Genomic DNA, 23,213 nt, shown 5'->3' with positions numbered 1-23,213 from the left:
AAGGAAATATTAAGAAGTGCTATCACAAAATGCTTATAGTATGCTAGGCATTGTTTAAGACTATTACACTGGATAACTCATTTAAACCTCATACCAACCTCGCTTTACTAACGAGGAAACTGAGTTAAGAAGTTTAGCAACCTGGCCAAGGTCACATCACTTGTAAGTGGTGAAGCAGTGAATCAAACCCAGACAATATTCCATTATTAGTCACTACACCATGAGCTTGCTTCAAGGCAGTGCCTGTGTTCTGTCTCCCAACTTCCATTCTCTAAATTCTTTTTTAATCTGAAAACTCTTCCTCTCTTCTCCTATTGCTCCCAAAGACCCCACCTCTCTCCCTTTACCCACACCCACCTCCTAAGCCCAGGATATTAGCATAAATCTTCAATACTTTAAAAGACAGGGAGAGCAGTTGTCTTCTAGCAGCTTCTTCCATGCTGAACAAATCTATTCTTTTTGGCAAACCCACTGGACACAATGTCAGTAGTCTTCTACCTGTCCTCTTGGCAGCATTTGACATAATGGCCACTAATTTCTCCTTGAAACCTTTTTTTCTTCAGATCCCTGTGCCCACATTTGACTTTCCTCCTGCCTCTCCGGCCAATCTTTCTCAAACTCCTTTGAGCTTTCTCTTTTTGACCTTTAAAGACTGGCTCACTCCCAGACTTATTTTTCTTCTTACCCTACATACTTTCTCTGGGTGATCACATCAGGCCAAGGGCTTTCGCTACTCTTTGCACGAAGATTGATCCCACATTCTTATCCTGGAACTTTCTGAACTCCAATCTTACCAACTGCTTAGGCAATTTGTCCACCTGTGTGTCTCATGAGCAAATACAGCTCAGCATTTCTTAAGCAGAAATAATTATTTCCCTCTGAAGCCTACTGTTTCTCTTATATTCCCTTCCTCTTTGAATAGGTTTCCAAGCCAGAAATCTGCATATCATCCGATTCCTCCTCTGACAGCCCTACCAATTACCAAGTCCTGGAAGTTTAGAAATACATTGGAAATCACTTTCAAGTCCACCCACTGCTCATGCTTCTGACTGCCACTTGCCTTCTTGCTTATATTTCTGCAACCATCTCATAATTGGCCTTCCTTCAGTCAGACTGGTTCTCCTTCCAGAGACTATGTCTTGCAATACAGCCCAAGTGGTGTTCCTAGTATACAAATTGAATCATGTTGTTCTGCATGAAATCCTTCAGGGGTTCCTTGCTGCTCTTGGAATTAAGTATGAATTTCTTCAGTTAGCCAACAAGACACTTCATGATCCTGACCACTCAGACCTCTCCAAGCACATCACTGAGTGTTCTTCTCTGCTTTGGGCCCTGGTCATGCTGACTCACCCACTCTGCCTGGCCCTGGAGTCTTTCCACATGCTCTTCCCTTAGCTTGGAACACTTTTTTCTTACCCTTTGTCCTCTTGGCTAACACTTGCCCATTCTACAGGTTTCTTCAGGGATACAGATTTGTGCTCAGCTGATGTTTCCTTTGAAAGCCTTCTGTGACTTCTGGAAACCTCCCACAGTTCCCCAATCCAGGGTTAGGTGCCTCCTGTCTACTCTCATCACATTCTAGTCATAGCAGCATTTATCACACTGTGTTGCAATTGGCAGTAGGCAGCTGGTCTGTCTCAGAGACTCAGTTCTATGAAGGCAGGGAGGGTTGATCTTTTTTTTACCATTATAGCCCCAGTGCCTTGCACAATGCCTGGTATAAACTATAAATATTTGTTGATTAAAAATGATCAAGAACAGAAGGGAACATGGATTTGGGGAGTGAAAAAATACTTTGGGTTTAAATCCTGGCTTTGCAAAGAGGAGGAACCAGGGTGAGCTGGCAGGGAGCATAGCAGCATGGCAGAGCTGAGCAGGGCTGAGATGAAGGCTCCCCATTTGGATCACTGCCAGGACTGAAGGACAAGAAGGAAGTTGTGCTCTTTGACCAAACCTTGGTTCAAGGAATACAAAGACAAAATCTCTTGGAGGTTTAAGGCTCAGCCGGATCAGCTGATCCTGATCTTTGCAGACAAGATCCTCAAGGATGCGGACACACTGAACCAGCATGGGATCAAGGACCGGCTCACTGTCCATCTGTTCACCCAGACCCCTCAGAAGGCTCAAGATGTGGCTGCTGCTACTGCTTCCTCCCCCTCAACTCCAGACCTTCCCTCAGCATCCTCCACCATGACTACCCACCATCCTGCAAGCCCTCCACCTCTGGCTGTACCACTTGCTGGTGGTAGAAGCCAGAAGAGCAATGGGGAGGGAGGTGCCTTTTTAGGGGTTGGGGAGGGGCCCTTTAGTTCTACTGCATCCATACTCTCTGGGTTTTGGGGCATCCTGGGGCTCAGCAGCATGGACTTGGGGTCTACCAACTTCATAGAGCTACAGCAGATGCAGATATCCAAACAAACTGATGTCCAAACTTGAGATGCTGTTGCAGATCTTAGAGAGCCTTCTGGTCCAGGACATGATGTCTATCCCTGGCCTGATATGCCACAGATCATGGCCAACACCCAGATGCAGCAGTTGATGGGGAAGAACCCCAAGATGAGCTACTATACTCTCCAACTCAAGTTTACGAGGCAGGTGATGGAGCTTGTTCAGAATCCAGCGTGATGCAGGAGATAATGCAGAACCAGACCAGGGCCTGAGCAACTTTGAGAGCACCCCGAGAGGCTGCAATGCTCTCTACTGCATGTATACAGGGGCCCATGTTTAGTGCTGAACAGGAACAATCCCTTCCTTTCCTTGTCTAGGGACTTACCTCCCAGCCTCTGCAAACTGAGAATTGAGAGCCCCTCCCTAACCTGTGGAATCCCTAACCCCATATCTCCCAGGTTCCTGGGTCTGGTGAGGAGGGCACTGGAGGATTGGGGGCCAGCCAGATGCACTTGACAGTGTCAAACCCCTTTGCAATTAATGCAGTTAGTCTGTGGTCGGGGATGTTCAATAGCCCAGGAATACAGGCCCTCCTCTAGCAGATCTTTGAGAACTCCCAGATGATGCAGAATGTGATCTCAGCCCCCTACATGCATAGCATGATGCAGATGCTTACCCAAAACCCTAACTTTGATGATTAGATGCCACTTTTTTGGGGAACCCCTAGGTGCAGGAGCAGCTCTGCCTGTAGCTCTCAGTCTTCTTGTAACAGATGCAGATGTGGAGTCACTCTCACTTTTTATCAATTCTTACAGGTGCTGTTGTAGATACAGCAGGGACTGAAGACTTTGTGGACTGAGGCTTCTGGCTGGTATCCAACCTTGACCCCTTTGGGATGTTTCAGACTCCAGCACCCTTGGCAGGCAGCAGCATCAGGTCTGTGCCCAAGTCTCCCACCTCTTTCCCAGCCATGCCAGGCACAACTTCTCTAACAGGGTCTTCTGATGCCCAGCAGTAGTTCATGAAGTAGATGACCCAGCTTTTGGCTGGACATGGAAACTCACAGGTGCAGACACCAGAAGTGAGATTTCAGCAGCAGCTGCCACTGGAGCAGGTCAATAACATGAGCTCAGTGGTGGGGCCAACCTGTAGGCCCTGATTGCCATAGGAGAAGACAGCAACTCAGCTATTGAGAGACTCCTGAGCTCCTAGCTCTCTTATTCCCTCTGTCTGTGCCTCCTGCCGCTCCCTCCCTTGATGCTAGCATTTGGTACCTCTGTCAAATCTTATCCTCTGCAGTTTTCTGTCCCTTCTCTCTTCTTTCTCATCCTCTCCAAACAGCTGAAGTGACTTTAGAGGCATGAGCCCCAACCCTGTAGGTCTGAGAATTTTGGTTTTACTGTGCGCCTCTAACAAAATCTTCTCTCCTTGTCCTCCCTGAGCAGAGCTATTTAAAAATTTCTCACAGTTTTGATGGGTCCTGCTTCCTTGTCCCAAACCACCTTTTGCAATCTTCAAACTTCTCAGTGGCAGGCACAATCAAAGAAGGAACCAACTATCTAGCTTTCTGAAACAGGGTCTTCCATCTGTACCACTAGGTAGGGTTTTGTTCATCTCGTGTTTACTTTTGGTAACTCTCTTTTTCCTCTGTCCGTACCTCTTCTCACCGCCCACCCACCCCCCAGCCTAATTAGTGGTAGAATTCACACTCTGAAGGAAGGGCAAGTGAAACAGGCTCCTCAGCCCCTATTCTGATCACTTCATCCAGCACTCTTTCGTGGGCTCTGTTAGGACTCCCAGGGCAAAGAGGAAGATACCTGTGTCCCTTTCTGAAGGAGGAGGTAAGACACAGCTCTCTGGACAGGAATTGAGAAGCTCTGGACCAGCCCAATGGAGATTGATGCAGAAGAAGAGAGAATGAGATTTTTCTGGAGGAAGCAAATGGGGAAAGACAGCCTGAGTATAAGGTTGGGAAGTTGGAATTGACAGTCAGGGAGTGAAAGCATAATAGCTCTTTCAGGCAGCTGAATCTGACCTGGGTCTGATAGAGGAGACTTGGAGATGCTAATGGAACTGGAAGAAAGGGGCGCAATGAAGCTAAGTGTATGGCCCACAATTGGTCATACTGGCTCCACTTCCTCGTGCATGTGCATACACGTGTGTACACACACACATACACACACAATTCCATGAACCCAGGACCTGCCTGTGTTTCCACATCTTTAAAATGGGAAAACAGCAGAATATACTTTAAGGTTGTGAGGGTTGAGTGAATGTGTATGAAGTGCTTAGAGGGCCATGGGAACAGTAACCATTATTATTGCCTTGCATAACAAGGACATTGTCCCTCCCTAAAGGGGAGAATAATGCTTAATTTTCATTCTTATTTTCTTTTTGGAAGGGTAAAAAAGAGAACAGGAGTTGAAAGTGTTATTCCAGATAAAAAATGAAACACTGCCACTCTTCTATAGCTGAGAATACTATATTAAATACTTGAAATATGCCAAGAGAGTAGATCTTAAATGTTCTTACCACAAAAAAGGAAGACAATTATGTGAGTTGAGGTGATGAATATGTTAATTACCTTGATGGTGGTAATCACTTTATAATAAATATGTACATCAAAACATCACATTGAACACTATAAATATATACAGTTTTTATTTATGAATCCTACCATGATAAAGCTGGTAAAAAAGAAAACAACAGCGACAAACAGCCACTGTCATTCTTTCAGACATTGGGCCCCTTCAGTGCTTAGGAGAAGATGATCATAAAAATCTAGACTTCTTCTCAAGACAGATTAAATATGGATTTGTGACTAAACCCTCACTTCAGGGATTTTCTGAATATCATGCACACAGAAAAATACTGCTGTGCCTTGTGAAGTTATGGGCTCATATGAGAACAATTATTTAGAAAGTTGCTGTGGAATCATTTTTAATGTTTATATGATTAGAGAAGATACTGGTGGGTTGCTTTTAATATGTGATTTTTCAGATTTATAATAAAGGTTTCTTTTTCTGAATTTTCACTATTCCTCATTTTACACTGCATGAAGAAATACACAATAACTCAGTTCTAATCCTTTAACTCTCAGAGAAACAATTTTCATGTCAGTTTTGGAAGTTTCCAAGAAATGGTGTTTCTTCTGAGAGGCTAAGAGCACAGCTTGGGGCAATTTAATACACAAATGAACAGATAACGGAAGGGAGTCATGACAATGCCATAATTCTGTAAGTAGCAAATAACTTTTCTACTATTAGAAGCTGCATGATTTATGGTGACAGTCATTGAGAAAATAGGGAGACTGAAAAACCCTGGGTCCCACAGGGGAGGATGAGTGTGGTAGCCACGGAGGGTAAAAATCCCTAAAGAGCTGGATAATCCCTGTGTTAGGACATTATGTGTTGCTGTTTAATACCTGAAGCTGGGCAATTTATAAAGAAAAGAAGTTTATTCAGCTTATGATTGTGCAGGTTGTACAAGCATGACACCAGCATCTGCTTGGCTTCTGGTGAGGCCTCAGGAAGCTTTTAGTCATGGTGGAAGGAAAGGGGAGCAGGCACATCACAAGATAAGACAGGCAGCATGTGGGGGGAAGATGTCACACTCTTTTAAACAATCAGATCTCATGTGAACTCATTACCACTCATTACTGGGGGGAGGGCACCTAGCTATTCATGAGGAGTTTGTCCTCATGACCCAACACCTCCCACTAGGCCCAACCTACAACACTGGGGGTCACATTTCAACATGAGATTTGGAGGGGACAAACATCCAAACAATATCAAGCTCCAAGCTCTAGCATGCTAGCCTAGAGAAATAACAATCCCTAGAAGGGATTGTCATTTAAACAAGATTAAATTTGTACAAATATGGTAATGCTATTTTAATCTCCTTGCATTAATGGAAAGCTTTTTTCCTCTGATAATATTTCTTTTCCACCTTTTTCTAATGGGAGAAGATTGGAAAGTAGAGACCCACGGAGAGTTATGTCCTGACATCATAAGAGATAATCTTGGAAGATTGTCTGTCAGGAGATAACTCTCCATGGGTCTCTTGCATTTCTATGTATCTTGTGAGTAGAGGCACTGGCTGCCTTTGTTTCAGATTTTTTGTTCAAAGATGTTTGTATAGCAAACAGCCTTGAAAGACAGCAGTAAAGACAGTATCTCCCTGCAAGGAAAAGAGCAGATATGCTTACAGTTTAGGAAGGTAGAGATGGATTTTTACTTCAGAGAAAAGGCAGGCATTTTACTGTGCTGATGATTTATTGCACATTATAAAATATTTGACTTCCTGAAGCTCAGGGTCTCTCTCCTATAATTCAACTCACTGCATGCGCAGGTGTTCCCTGGCCCTTTTCATATCCCCCTGGGGAAGGTGGGTCACCCAAACTGACACAAGAAAATAAATGATAACATTCTGGCTACTGTTATCACTGTGAGTAATAAAGTCCATTGTCTCTGACCTAGGAGGCTATGTCTTCTGCCAGTATCCATGAATCTGTGCTAGGCCAATTTCCTATTTGCAAATAGGGTAAGATCTCAGACCCTTCGAGATTCTTCTTTTTCTCACAAAAGTTACATTATATTTTTTATCAACTGCCTGATACACCTCTAAAATATGTCTTTTCCTACACATGAGGGGAGTTGAAAAAGTTTGTGGAAAAATGGAATTAAGAGCTGCAAATAAATATTGTGAACTTTATGTCTCAACATAAGCTCCATCAAGGTCAAGACACTTCTGTAAGTGATGATACCAGCCATTTAGTCCATTTTTTTTTTCATTTAGTCCATCTATAAAGAACTGAAGGTCCTGAGAATTTAACCATGTCAATGCAGTCTTTTTTACATTATTAACTGAAGAAAAATGGATACCCCTTTAAGATTAGGAAACAAAAACCAGTCAGAAGGAGCCAAATCAGGACTGTAAGATGAGTGCCTTATGATTTGCCATCAAAACTTTTGCAATATTTGCTATATTTGATAAGAGAAATGAGCAGAAGCATTGTCATGGTGGAGGACTCTGATAAAGTTTTCCTGGGTGTTTTTCTGCTAATGTGATGGCTATCTCAAACCACTCTCCTAATAGCCAAATATTATCATCCTTTGGTCCTTTAGAGAGTCCACAACAAAAACATGTTGAGATCTCAAAACATGGTTGCCATGAATTTCCTCTTGATCATTTTGCTTTTGCTTTGATTGGACCACTTCCACTTTTTGGTACCCATTGCTTTGATTGTGCTTTGTCTTCAGGATTGTATTGGCAAAGCCATGCTTTATCTTCTGTCACAATACTTTGAAGAAATTCTTCAGGATCTTGATCCCACTTATTTAAAAATTCCATTGAAAGCTCTACTCTTGTCTGTAGATCTGGGTGCAATGGTTTTGGCATCCGCTGAGTGGAAAGTTTGCTCAACTTAATTTTTTCAGTCAGAATTACATGAGCTTAACCAACTGAGATGTCTATGGTGTTGGCTATTGTTTGTGTTGTTAACCATCGGTCCTCTTCAATCAGGGCGTGAACAATATGAATTTTTTCCTTGAAAATTGATGTGGATGGTTGCTGCTTTGGGCTTCATTTTCAACATTGTCCTGTCCCTTCTTAAAATAAGTTATCCACTTGTAAACTTCTGGTTTCTTTCAGGCATGGTTCTCCTAAACTTTTCATAACTCAAAAACTTTTCACCATTCTTCCACCCAAGCTTGACTATGAATTAGATTTTTGTTCTTGCTTCAATTTTAGCAGCATTCATGTTGCTCTGATAGGGACACCTTTCAAACTGATGGCTTATCCTTGGTGCCACAAGCTAGATCCTGTGCAGAGAGGTTATAACAACTTGGTATGTTTATTTTGATGCAAAAAATTTAAATCCATGCATGGTGTTTTCATAATATGCATTTTCTGCAAATGTTTTGAAGACCCCTCATAATTTTGGTGAAAAATCTTTGATTATTTTTTCTTTTGATTAAGATTTTGTAATATTACTTTCTGTAGAAAGAAAAGAAAATTTCACTTGGTTGTGAAAATTTCTAGCATGGTTGATGGAAATTAATTTTTTCAGTGTTAATAATTGGGATGTATAAGCTCAGACTCACACACAGATTACTCCTAGTTTGTAAGCCTGCTGTAGGTTTGTGTTTTAAGAGCAGATGAATTCCGAAAATTCTGTTTCACAATATTCCCATCAGAAATACATATGAAATATAATATCTAAATATATATGCATGAGAGTTATAATTGTACGTGCTGTTTATAGTTAGTATATTTCTAACAAGATAGGAATGAAAGTTAAGTCCTCTACTTACAGTTTTACACATCTGATGATTGGAAGAATTTTCCACAGACTATTTTCTGGCTCCATCCATTTCAAAGTTTATTTCTTCTCCACTACTGCATACATCTAGATGTGCAGGCATCTAGGGCACATTTGTAATGAGATTTGATATGTGATGCCAAGATTTTGTGTGGTGTTGCCAAGACAGCCAGTACAGTGGGCAGGGGGAGAACCCCTGGATATCACTCCCATGCCATCATGGCATGTGGAAATGACTCTGAGACATGAACACATATCCGCTAAACCCCAACCAAATGGGTCTCTGACTCAATTTCTCCTGAGCTGGATCTCCTGATCACCTTTGTCAAGTGCACCCCAGTCCATGTGAGGATAAGTGTGCAGACAAGCAAACCAGAATGGAAAGAGACAGCCAGTGATCTTAACTAACTGTGGTAAGTACTTTCTTTTGCAAATTTTACAAAACTATGCAACCCTGTGACCACATTTGCTACACACCCCTCTGACAGTCTGGAAAGGGACTGATTGAAGGGCTCTGTCAGTGGACTGTGAGAGCAGGGCAGGATGGGACAGTCAAGCCAGTCTTCATCCAGCCCAGCACCAGGTACAAATAGGATCTGAATTCACACCACTAATTTCTTTTTTTTTTTTTGATGACACAGCAATGTGAAAGCAGACCGTCAGACTCTAAATAGAACACAATCCTTTCCACCTATAATCTCGCCAGCCTGTCTCTTCTATTTATGGCCCTTTCTAGGTCTTGTCTTTCTTCTTTTTCTTTTACTTCTTTTTAAAGTATAAATAATGTGTGCACATGACTCACGATTCTTGAAAATGCTTTTCCCACAGATTATTCTCAGAGAGTGGAATACATTTTCTTTGCTCTGTATTAACAATGTCTTCTTTTGAATTTCCTTTATACCGTTTTTCTCTTATTCCTTGTCTCAGTCACCTATAAACAACACACACACGTTCTCCTACCATTATTAATAATTTCATGCATTGCCTATGAAACTCTCTGTCTTCTTCACTATCCATCCTGAGACACCTCCCTTGGGAATATCTTTCTGTTTCTTTCCCGGATTCCCAGATGCCTCAATTCCAGTGGCCTCTAATTTTTAAAATTGCTTGATTACCTGGTTTGAACTTACACTTTATCAGTCAAAATTGTTTGGCCTGCAAGACCTCAAATTCCAAAGTTTCTTTCACTTTAACTCTCCTATTTTTTTTTTTTTATTTTGTAAATTGATGCATAATAGATGTACATATTTTGGGAGTGAACGTGATAAACTTAATATATTTATATTTATAATTTGTGAAGATCAAATCAGTATAATTGGGCTATTCATCATCTTAAATATTTGTGTTTTTAAAAATATTTGTGTTGTCTTAAATATTTGTGATTTATTTATGCTAGAGACATTCAAATTATTCTCTTCAAGCTATATTGAAATATATAACAGATTATTGTAACCTATGGTTACCTTACTGATTTATCAAACACCCTCCTGATTTATGAAACACTACTAGGTCTTATCTCTTCTATCAAACTTTATGTTTGTACCCGTTCCCTTTTTTTTTTTTTTTTTTTTTTTGAGACGGAGTCTCGCTCTTTCGCCCAGGCCATACTGCGGTGGCGCGATCTCGGCTCACTGCAAGCTCCGCCTCCCGGGTTCACGCCATTCTCCTGCCTCAGCCTCCCGAGTAGCTGGGACTACAGGCACCTGCCACTGCGCCTGGCTAATATTTTGTATTTTTAGTAGAGACGGGGTTTTACCGTGTTAGCCAGGATGGTCTCAATCTCCTGACCTCGTGATCCACCCACCTCGGCCTTCCAAAGTGCTGGGATTACAGGCGTGAGCCACCGCGCCCGGCCTTTGTATACATTCTTAAGTAGCTTTTTGCCCTCATCTTTTCTTTCAGTCCTTTGATACACTTTTCTCAGTTGTCTTATTAATTAATATAATAAATATTAAGTAATATAAATATATTGTGAACTTGGAATGTGCTAAGTACTGTGCTGTGTAAAAATTTATTTCTCAAAGCAAACTATGGGAATAGGTGCTGTTACTATCTTGATTAAAAATTTGAAGCTTAGAGATGACATAAAATTCCCAAGGCTACGGAGGTAGCAGATGCAGAACCAGAGCTTGCTGTAAGGCGGGAACAACTTCAGTTCTCTATCTGATCTCTGGCTCCACTACCCATTTTGTAGTGATGAACTTTTTAACTCCTCTAGGCTACTCCCTAGAAAACTGGACTATTGCATATTGCCAAATAAGGCTCAAAATATAGATAAATGTATCTGTAAAATCTATGCAATTTTTTAGATCCATTCTGCTGCTCAACAAGTTTTTGATCACATTTTGTTGATTTTTGATATTTGTCACAATGGCTGTTCTGTACAATCTCAAACCCCCAACTCTGTGCTATTTACATTTGGTTGAAGCCTCTCAGTAGAATCTCAATTCATTACACTGAGGCACTCTCTCTCTCTCTCTCTCTCTTCTCTTTTCTTTTCTTTCTTCTCTTTTTCTTTTTTTAAAATAAACTCCTTTCTCTCAGGATGTGGTATCTTTCCAAGACTGGGACTTGCATCTTTGGTCTTGGCTCTACCGCTTCCAGGACATTACTCCATTACCTGTGCTGCCTCTTTTATTCAGTAAGAAATAATCCTGTCTTTCATGACACATTAAAAATTATATTTACTCCTATAACTACCAAGGTTTTTGTTGCATTTTAATTTCTTGCATTTGGCATTCATTTCTTCCACTCACTGAAATGCTGATCTCAAAAAAATCAGTAGATATTTTTTAAACACTGGGTGCAATCCCTATTAGTTGTTACCTTCATTAAATCACTATAGCACTTGACACTCTCCTCCTCCTTACTGGGTAAAAGAAGGTGGTCAGAACTCTGAGCAAGGCCTCTGAATTTAGAACTGGCTTTGAACTTGGGCTCTTCAACTAAACTAGCTGTGAGATTTTAAATTAACCTCTCTGAGCCTCAGTTTCCACATCTCCAAAAAGAGAACTTTTATACATACCTTTAGGCTAACTTGGAGGGTAAAATAATTTCTGTAAAATTCTCAAGATGTTTCTGATTTATAACAAATCTTCAATAAATAGCAGTTATCTCTGTTATGTCAACTACTATATATATATATATGGTTACTAGCACAAGATCTAGCACATAATAATTTGTTTCTGTTTATCTCCCTCCACTGACTTCTCTTTTATTTTATGTATGTTTACATTATTGGCTTTTCATTTACCTTTTAAACAAATGTTTTCCTCTTTCTGTGGTCTTAGCTTCTTCTCATTCTCTAAGAATATGTTGCCAGGTTTAATCCTTAGACCATCTATTTCACATCTTTATATTTGTGTTTTTGTCCAACTATATCCTTTTCTGCATCTGCTACTATCACCTTTATGCCAATGACATCTCCCTGTATGTTTCCAGGGTCAAATATTTAAAATCGAAGCTTTTAAAATTACATACCTGAAAAACATGATCATTATAAAAATTCAAACAATATAAATATATACGGAGTAAAATTTAAAAATTCTTCTCCTCCCTAATGTCTAGTTTACAGTATCTGCTATTTCTCTGGAGCAGGGGTGGAAAGCATGCGTTGTACAGCTTTTCCTATGCGTTTGTATCCAACAACAAAAACAACAGCACAGCATACAGGATTTGACTTTTTTAAATAATCTAATCCTAAACTGTAAATCAGTATTTTCATTTTTTCTTCTGTTATAAAACTTCATTTGGGTGTCCCAATAGAAGGTTAAAGTGCGACTTTACAAGAGTACACTCATATTCCTTCCCAAACTAGCATATCCTCCTGACTTCTTCTGCCTGCCATAGACGCTGTCGATAGCCCAGTTCTTGAGGATCAAATGCTTGGTCTCTTGACCTCTTCTTCTCCTTCATCCCTCACCACATCCAATTGTCTTCCAAATTGTATAAATTCCATTTCTGCAGTGTCTCTTTTGTCCTTTCCTTAAAATTCTCTGCCTGAGGATTTTTGGCTCACACTAATAGTGTGATTCAGACCACCAATTTATTTAAGAATTGCTTTGTAGTTCTTTTTTTTTTTTTTTTTTTTTTTTAGGGAAGATTTTTGCTTTTTCTTTCCTAGACCAGTGCCAAGTTTGAGATTCTTGTTCTTTCTTTCATTCTGTATTTCCCCTATCATATTTTACTTTAATTCTTTGCCACGTTTTCTGCTTTTGTTACTGCAAGAGAAGCTCCTCAAGGGCAGAGACCACATTGCCCACTTTCAGTCTCCTAATACATTCTCTATCTTGGGCATCTAGTTTTCTTTTTCAATTTGAAATCAAACAATGGTGCTTCACAGCACTGACTTTCGAAATTGATTTGGCGAAGTCTGGAAACTTTCCCACCTCTAGTGTCTTTCTACACACCCGTTGGGGAGGGAGGACCTTCCTAAAACTCAGTGCAATCATGTCACTCTTACTCAGACTATGTGCTGGCCCTCCATTGACTACTGAATATGAGTACAGTTTTTCCCTCGGTATCAAGGCCCTCCGTGATAGGACTCCAGAATATATTTCTGGTTTATCTATTCCATTGTTGAAGCTCTAGACGAGCTAAACCACTGATAGTCCTCATGCTCCTTGCCATGCAAGTGTTTACAGTATTCATTTAATGTCTTCACTGTCTTCCTCAGACTGTGTTTGCTTTCAGCACCACAGCCTCCATCTCCATTTATTGACAGTATAATCATTTTCAGTTTCATGTCAAATGACACTTTCCCATAACGCTAGTGGATTTCATAATATTTTCTTCTTTTCTTCAGTTAATTTGGACTTTATCTCATTGTTTACTGAACTATAAGCTCCTTTCAGGGACTCTACCTTTGTATCTCTGTACCTCTTGCAGTGTCTTGTGTAGGGCATGGATATTTGGAAAATTAAACATTAGAAGTTGCTCTTGGAGGGAAACAAGTGACTTTTGGGGAAGGTTACCTGCTTTTGGAGGAAAAAAAGAGAATAATAGCAATTGTTATAAACATTCATTAATGAATTTTGTAGTCGTCCAATACATATTTATTGGATAGATACTCTGTGTCAGGCATTGTGCTAGGCACTAAAATGTGATGGAAATGGAGAACATTACCTTTGTCCTCAAGGAATTTAAAGTGTAGCAGCAAAGCAGACAGTGTAAAAAAAAAAAGCAATTAAAATAGAGAGTCACGAGGAGGACAGGACGCAGTGGGGACACGTAGCCAGGGAGTCTGACCTGTCTGCTGGACACAGAGTGGGTGGCAATCTGAAGAACGTGTAGGATCTAGTCAGGAGGCTGGGGTGGGTGTGGCAGTGTTTTCTACAGGGGAAACTGAGTGTAATAGTCTTGTGGGGAGAGTGCACATGGCACATGAGACAAGTTTGATTTAGCTGGTGTATAGGCTAAAAAGAGCGGCAAGTGACATGCTGAAGGGGCCCAAATCACAGAAGGTCTTGTAAGCCATGGTAAGGAGTTTGAACTTTTCCCCTGAAGACAATAAGAAACCATTGCAAATTTTTAAAACAGGAGTTATTTGATCAGATTTGTGTTTTGGGAGTTTCCCTTTGGTGTGGAAAATGGAGACAATAAATTTAAGGAGATATATTAAAAGTCTGTTTTAGGAATCCAGGCAAGGTGGAGAAAATGAGAGAAAGAATGATGGGGATGATGATGATGATGATGATGGATTAATCTAGGGAAAAGGCTGTGTAATTTTTATTTTTTTATTTAATTTTATTTTTTATTATACTTTAAGTTTTAGGGTACATGTGCACAATGTGCAGGTTTGTTACATATGTATACATGTGCCATGCTGGTGTGCTGCACCCAGTAACTCATCATTTAACATTAGGTATATCTCCTAATGCTGTCCCTCCCCCCTCCCCCCTCCCCCCACCCCACAACAGGCCCTGGTGTGTGATGTTCCCCTTCGTGTGTCCATGTGTTCTCATTGTTCAATTTCCACCTATGAGTGAGAACATGCAGTGTTCGGTTTTCTGTCCTTGCGATAGTTTGCTCAGAATGATGGTTTCCAGCTTCATCCATGTCCCTACAAAGGACATGAACTCATCATTTTTTATGGCTGCATAGTATTCCACGGTGTATATGTGCCACATTTTCTTAATCCAGTCTATCGTTGTTGGACATTTGGCTTGGTTCCAAGTCTTTGCTATGGTGAATAGTGCCGCAATAAACATACGTGTGCATGTGTCTTTATAGCAGCATGATTTATAGTCCTTTGGGCATATACCCAGTAATGGGATGGCTGGGTCGAATGGTATTTCCAGTTCTAGATCCCTGAGGAATCGCCACACTGACTTCCACAATGGTTGAACTAGTTTACAGTCCCACCAACAGTGTAAAAGTGTTCCTATTTCTCCCTATCCTCTCCAAGGCTGTGTAATTTTGAAAAATGTTTAGCAGGCCATACCACTGCTTGGTATAATAGTTAAAAATTCTGGCTCTCTAAATCCTGGTTTTGTATTTTCTAGCTGAACAACCTGACAATTACTTAACATCTTGAAACCTTAGTTTCCTTATCTGTAAAACAGAAATAATAATAATCCTTACCTTCAAGGTTGTTAGGATTAAATTAGGTAATGCATGTATGAGCTCTTTGCACAGTACTTGGTATGCAGTGAGCACTCAATAAATAATTACTTGTTGTTTTTAGATTCACACAATTTAGTATGTGAGTGACTGGTTGGGATGAAAGTGAGGGAGAAGACAATGGGTCATCCAAATTCTGGCTTATTTACTGAGTGGATAATGGTGCGGCTCATTGAAATTTGGAAGCAGGTGTTGAGAAGGAAAGGGAAGATAAGGAGTTTGAGTGAAGATGTAGGAATTTGAATTTGTGAGTCTGGAATTCAGGAGAAAGATTTGAATGTTACCTGCATAAGAGTACTCTTGAAAAGATGGACAAGATTCTATATTCCCACATCTCTGTTACCCCTCAATCCATTCAGATGTTGCATCTACTCCCACCACTCTGCAGAAAGTGGAGTGTTCTAGTCTCTAATTGAATTCATGTGAGTGAATGATCATGTTAGGGGAGGGGAGGAAGTATAGTGTGAGTAGAGCAGATGTTGGAGGGAACCCAGGAAACATCAGCTTCTAAGGTGCAGGCAGAGGACCATGAGGTTGTAAAGGAGAAGAGAGAGTGCTACCAGAAGAAAAACCAGACTATGGTGGTACCATGAAGCCAAGTAGACCAAGTGCTTCATGAGGGAGGGAGTGGTCAATGGTTTCACTGAGAGTAAAGTAGGGTAAGGTCTAAAAATTGTTAATTGATTTAGCAACCAGGATGTTATTGGTAAACACTTCCTGTTTCATAGTGTGGTGGGGACAGAAACAAGATCTGAGTAGATGGAAGGCTGATTAGGATGTACGAAACTACAATCCTGGCAGTCCTTTCAAGATATTGGGCTGTTGAATGGTGAGACAGAATAGAGGTGGAAGAGGGGGATAAAGTTAGAGAATTTGTTTTGTTAAAAAAAAAAAGGCATTTGCATTAGCATATTTAAGTGAAGACAGACAGGAGCGTGTAGAAAGGAGGAAATTAGAGAGAAGCAGGTGAAGATGGAACCTGAACTCTGGATTAAAGAGCAGGGCAGCCCATGAGAACACCCTGGAGTTGGAAGATGAAAAATTAGGGATTCTAGCATGAGGAGCCCAAAATAAGCCCACTATGGCATTTTGGTACACAATCTTTCAGAAGATAAAAGGGCTTTGGGATAAAGGAAAGCAATTTCTGTGACTGCATTTTACAGTAGATGCTTTCATGAAGTTCAGAGGCTGAAACTCACTATGAGAGAAGATGGACAGAGGAAGCTCTTAGGGAGGCTGTGTTTGTAGTTACAGAAGCAGAGCATTTCTTCAGAAGTAGCAGTAGACAAAGAAGAGACATCAAACATCTGGGGAACCACCTTGCATGATCATCTAGGGGAATGGTCTTGCACACAATTTTAATGTGAAAAAAATGTTGCATATGAAAGAATGTTCAGATGTGAGCCCACTTGGACCTTGAGTAAGTAAGGTCATAAAGAAACTTCTCATGAAGAATAATAGGTAGTTGAAGTTGAATAGCATGAATATACATAGCTTTTATTTTTAAAAATTTTATTCACTTATTTAATCTTCATATATAACATATATCAGGAAAAAGGAAATTATTCTGTAAGAATTTTAGAGAAATACAGTGTGTTTACTTTTAAATTAATATGAGAAGACATGGACATTTCTATGTTAATTTCAGGGAACGTTTTATTTTTTAACTGTCACTTCCTCAAAATCTTCTGTCTCCCCACCACGTACTTTCCATATTTTTGACAAATAGGCCTTCTGTGCACAAGCCTCATAATCAAATTGGGTCAAGAATAAATTGCTGCAAGTGAAACTTTCTTATATCCACCCTTGTGACAGCTAATGAAGACGAATGGGGGAAAAACGGGGACTGTGCTTTGTGGAAGGAGCTCTCATTCCCCACTGTGTTGGCTGAAGGCAAATTTGTTTCAAAGGAAAAAAAATAGAATCATCTAATTGCTTAATTCCTGCTGAAAGCCATTGGTAGCCAGCCTGCTCAAATACATAGACTTTTATTTAGAGAACAAGTGTAAAACTCTTTCATACACATCCAACAGAAACCTTATTTTTTTCCTCATTGAACAGTTGCCATTATCAGAAAATGTTTATATTTGATCTGCAGAAAAATAGAATATTTGCCTTTCGTCGATATTCAAATTAACTATCTGAACAAACATTTCAGATTGCTTTAATTCTGAGAAATATAATAAATAGGGAATGACTAGAAATTTAGAGGTTACAGGTAATTATTTTTCTTTTATTTTTTTGAGACAGGGTCTCCCTCTGTCACTAGGCTGGAGTGCAATGGAGCTGTCATAGCTCACTGCAACCTAGACCTCCTGGGCTCAATTGATCTTCCCACCTCAGCATCCCAAGTATCTGGGACTACAGGCATGTGACACCATATCTGGCTAGTTTTTTTACTTTTTGTAGAGACGGGAGTCTCACTTTCTTGTCCAGTCTGGTTTTGAACTTCTGGGCTCAAATGATCCTCCTGCCTTGGCCTCCTAAAGTGTTGGGATTACAGGTATGAGCCACTACTCCAGCTGACAGATAAATTTGAGAATGTTTTTTGCCTTCAGATAATTTAAAAATTAAGACACCAGTCAAATATGTGACACAATTGGAACCCTCATACGTTGCTGGTGAGAGTCAAATTGGTACAAACAATCTGAAAATCTGTTTGGCAATCTATTAAAGGCAAATATGTACCAGCACTGTGGTCCAGCAATTTCACTGCTGGGCATTACCTAACATAAATGATTTGGAATGTTTATATTGGCATTAGTCAGAGTAGCCCCAAACTAGAAACAACTTAAGAATCCTTATACAGAATGGAATACTTGTATAACAGTAAAAAAGAATAAAGTATTGATCCAAGCAACAACATAGATGAATCTTAAAAACAATGTCAAGTAAAGGAAGTTAGGTATGAAAGAATACATACTGTATCTGTATGGTTCTTTTTTTAAAAGTTCAAAGAAATGCAAAATTGATCCATTAGGATAAAAGTTAGAATACTGGTTATTCTTGATGGGGATTGACCTGGAAGGGAGGCAGCGGAAACTTCTGTGGTGCTGGAGATGTCCTAGACTCCAGTGTGATTGTAAAGGATGGTCACTATAAGAGGATTACACATATGTAAAAATTTATTGAGGTGTATATTTCAGATTGGTACATAATAATATAAGTTGTACTTGGATTTAAAAAATTGACCATCTTGGGCGGGCGCAGTGGCTGATGCCAGTAATCCCAGCACTTTGAGAGGCTGAGGTGGGCAGATCACGAGGTCAGGAGATTGAGGCCATCCTGGCTAACACGGTGAAACCCCATCTCTACCAAAAATACAAAAAATGAGCCTGGCATAGTGGCACATGCCTGTAGTTCCAGCTACTTGGGAGGCTGAGGCAGGAGAATCGCTTGAACCTGGGAGGCAGAGGTTGCAGTGAGCTGAGATCGCGCAACTGTACTCTAGCTTGGGCAACAGAGCGAGACTATCTCAAAAAAAAAAAGCATCTCTCTGATTTCTTAAAAACCTTTTTTCACTTACAGAGAAGGAGAAAGCAGGCAATAATCAGAGCTTTCCTCCTTGACCACGATTTTGTGGGCTTTGCATATTTCAGGTAAATCAGACTAAGTGACACACCCTCACTACACCGAGTAATTGATTTTTCAGTTAGGAGATAACAACTGTAATAACTGAATATTTATTGGATTTAAAGTAGTTATTAAAGATAAATTTGATTTACAGAGCCACAGAGGCTTTGAGAGCATTCTGTAAATAATCTTTCTGAATTTGCTGCATAGGCCTTTGAACTTGACAATTTTTATGTCCCTTGATTTGCTCTTTCGGGACCCATGGCCTTATCTAGTCCCACTGTAGGCTTTGCTAGACATCCTTTCATAGGCTTTTTAATGGCCAGATTTCACCTTCCTTACAGTTTGACTCATGAACTTTGGAAATACACAAGGAGATAAGACTGTACTTTAGAAAGCACAAGAAATTTAAAATGTCTGGAATTTTAGAAAATGTTAGGGGAAGACCTAATTTTCACAACAGCAGTCCATTATTTCAATGGATGATGAAGTTTGCATGAGGAACGCTCTCTGTTTCCAATGTGGTTGAGGAAATTGAACTTGGTTGTAGCAAAACACACAAGAATGATGAGGAAGAATTTGAGAATAGGAAATGACTTTAGAGATCATCTCACCCTTATGTTTCCAAGAGCATGAACAGCATATAATTTAAGTAAGGTTACTGTCTTTAGATCTCTTCATTTATTATGCCTATTGATATTTAACTGATGGAAGAATAGGAGGCATATGCCCTGGCATCACTAGAAGGACACCAATACTTTTCACCTCTACTGGATTTTTTTTTTTTTTTTGAGATGGAATTCTGCTATTGTTGCCCACGCTGCAGTGCAATGGTGCAATCTTGGCTCACTGCAACCTCCACCTCCTGGGTTCAAGTGATTCTCCTGCCTCAGCCTCCTGAGTAGCTGAGATTACAGGGGCCCACCACCATGCCTAGCTAATTTCTGTATTTTAGTAGAGATGGGGTTTCACCATGTTGGTCAGGCTGGTCTCCAACTCCTGACCTCAGATGATTCACCCGCTTTGGCCTCCCAAAGTGCTGGGATTACAGGCGTGAGCCACTGCGCCTGGCCTCTACTGGATTTTAGTGTTTATTTGGGCTATGAAATTGTAACAGTGTACAAGACAGACTCTGGAGTTGGAGTAGAGGGTTCAGGGTCTTCTGTTTACTAGTTCTATGATCACTGACAAATTACTTAACTTCTCTAAGCTCCAGCTTCTTTATATCTAAAGTGGAGTTTATGCTAGTGTCTGACTCATTAGAATGTCAGGATTAAATGAGATGACACGCACAGCACTTACCACTTAGCAGAACAAAGCCTGATACATCTTAGGAGCTCAATAACTGTTGCCTAACATCACCATCAAACAATAATACTAATAAAATACTGCTACTAATAATAAATATCTATTTACTAGCTTATATTTGTGCAGTTAATCTGGTGAAAATTTCTCCATGTGCAACTGCCAGTGTGTTTAAATGACCAGCACTTCCTCTCCTTTTTTTTTTTATCCCCGAGCCTGCTAACAGTGTTTATCCTCCGTGCAGAATTGAGCCAATTTATATAATAGTTTTAGAAGTGAGGTAAATAGGATGAGATTCATTAGTATTGGACTGATTTGTGCCTAGAAACCCTATGGGACATTTCTTGACAGCTAAGCCACCTAGCCCCCATGGCGCCAGTTAATAGAAAAGCTTCATCTGTAGTGAATTCATTTGTTATTGCAGTGGGAACATTACATTTCCTCCTCTTTTTTATTTGCAGCTACATTAGACTCAGAGTTTCCAAATATTTTTGTTTTAAAGGTATTGTTTAGATTTGAAATTAGTATTCGGAGAAGCAAAGGCTCTTCCTAAAGTCCCCATTAGAATGTGACAGTGATGCAGCAGTGGGAGCTGGTGGGGCATAAGCCCCTGTTGAGTTGAACAAAGTACCATGTACCTGAACTTTTGTATATTAAATAGATGTAAGTATCTATCTGTATTAAATTGAGCATTATAATCATCACCAATTGTTCAGTGATATTAGATGAATGAACAAAAGAACCAACTATAACCAATGCCTGAACCTAGCACTGTGGTTGCAGCTACATGACACCAACCTAAGTAATATATTTAACAAAAATATTAAAAAATATATATTCATCTCAGATTGTTCCTTGTAGACCAAAATACCTATTTGTTTGATTAAAATTTTTATGTCTTTTATATTTTTTTAGATGGGGTTTCACTCTGTCACACAGGTTAGAGTGCAGTGGCATTATCTTGGCTCTCTGCAACTTCCACCTCCCAGGCTCAAGCGATCCTTCCACCTCAGCCTCCCTAGCAGCTGGGACTACACAGGTGGTCACCAACACACTGGCTAATTTTGTCTAATTTTGGTAAAGACAGAGTTTTGCCTTCTTTCCCAGGTTGGTCTGGAACTGCTGAGCTCAGGAGGTCCACCCTCTTTGGCCTCCCAAAGTGCTGGGATTAGAGGCGTAAGCCACCACACTCAGGCTTTTATATCTTAAATAGTAATTTTGTTATGGAAAAACAATTTCAATATGATTTCCAGCTAAAGTTATAGGTTCAATTTTACAGTTCTAATGCAGAAATAATTCTGTTTTTGGAGAATCATTCTTTGAAATTGAAGAATGGGTTGTTCAATTAGGAAAAATATGAATTACATGGAATATTTAAAGGAATATTCCTAGTGACTTTCACTCATTTTACTTTCATTTATTTTGTGCCAACAAAAGACATAAGGCTCTGTGGACATGAAACACCTCTGATCATGGATATTAAGATTCTTCAATGTGTGACCTGTTACCTATTCTGTAGCCACTGTTTCCACTAAGGCATACTGTATTGTTTGAGTCACTAAGGCATCCATTGACTCAACTCTACTTGTTTTTATACCATACAGATTTTTTAAAAACATCAGAGCTGGAGTGGAGAAAGATGGCTGAGTAGAAAGAGCTCTGGTCTGCAGCTCCCAGCAAGATCAACGCAGAAGGTGGGTGATTTCTGCATTTCCAATTGGGGTACCCAGCTCATCTCATTGGGACTGGTTAGACAGTGGGTGCAGCCCACGAAAGGGGAGCCAAAGCAGGGTGGGGCATTGCCCCACCCAGGAAGCACAAGAGGTTGGGGAACTCCCTCACCTAGCCAAAGGAAGCAGTGAAGGACTGTGCCATAAGGAATGGTGCATTCCAGCCCAGATACTATGCTTTTCTTATGGTCTTTGCAACCCACAAACCAGGAGATTCTCTTGGGTGCCTGTATCACCAGGGCCCTGGGTTTCAAGCACAAAGCTGGGCAGCCATTTGGGCAGACATCAAACTAGCTGCAGGAGTTTTTTTCATACCCCACTGGCGCCTGCAACACCAGTGAGGCAGAACTGTTTACTCTTCTGGAAAGGGGGCTGAAGTCGGGGAGCCAGGTGGTGTAGCTCAGCGGATCCCACCCTCATGAAGCTGAGCAAGCTAAGATCCACTGGTTTGACATTATCACTGCCAGCACAGCAGTCTGAAGTCGACCTGGGATGCTTGAGCTTGGTGGGGGGAGGGGCGTCCGCCATTACTGAGGCTTGAGTAGGTAGTTTTCCCCTCACAGTGTAAACAAAGCCATTGGAAAGTTCAAACTGGGTGGAGCCCACTGCAGCTCTGCAAATCCGCTGTAGCCAGACTGCATCTCTAGATTCCTCCTCTCTGGGCAGTGCATCTCTGAATGAAAGGCAGCGGCCCCAGTCAAGGGATTATAGATAAAACTCCCATCTCCCCAGGACAGAGCACTTTGGGGAAGGGGCGGCTATGGGCACACCTTCAGCAGACTTAAATGTTCCTGCCTGCTGGCTCTGAAGAGAGCAGTGGATCTCCCAGCTCAGCACTTGAGCTCTGCTAAGGTACAGACTTCCTCCTCAAGTGGGTCCCTGACCCCTGTGCCTCCTGACTAGAAGACAATTCCCAGCAGGAGTCGACAGGCATCTCATATAGGAGAGCTCTGGCTGGCATTTGGCAGGTGCCCCTCTGGGACGAAGCTTCCAGAGGAAGGAATAAGCAGAAATCTTTGCTGTTCTGCAGCCTCTGCTGGTAATACCTAGGCAAACAGGGTCTGGAGTGGACCTCCAGCAAAGTCCAGCAGACCTGCAGCAGAGGGGCTGACTGTTAGAAAGAAAACTAACAAACAGAAAGGAATAGAATCAACATCAACAAAAAGGATGTCCACACAAAAACCCCATCCGAAGGTTACCAACATCAAAGACCAAAGGTAGATAAATCCACGATGATGAGGAAAAACCAGCTCAAAAAGGGTGAAAATCCTAAA

At 40.7% G+C, this 23,213-nt stretch overlaps 1 pseudogene; it reads left to right on the top strand.

Moving 5' to 3' along the window:
- Positions 1 to 1,134: 1,134 nt before the first annotated feature.
- On the top strand, positions 1,135 to 3,247 carry LOC129490655 (ubiquilin-4-like; annotated as a pseudogene).
- The last annotated feature ends 19,966 nt before the right edge of the window (positions 3,248 to 23,213 follow it).

Source organism: Symphalangus syndactylus, chromosome 9, assembly GCF_028878055.3.
Source record: "Symphalangus syndactylus isolate Jambi chromosome 9, NHGRI_mSymSyn1-v2.1_pri, whole genome shotgun sequence".
Lineage (NCBI taxonomy): Eukaryota > Metazoa > Chordata > Mammalia > Primates > Hylobatidae > Symphalangus > Symphalangus syndactylus.
The sequence above is the reverse complement of the archived record's forward strand: the minus strand, read 5'-3'. Positions and strand labels throughout refer to the sequence as shown.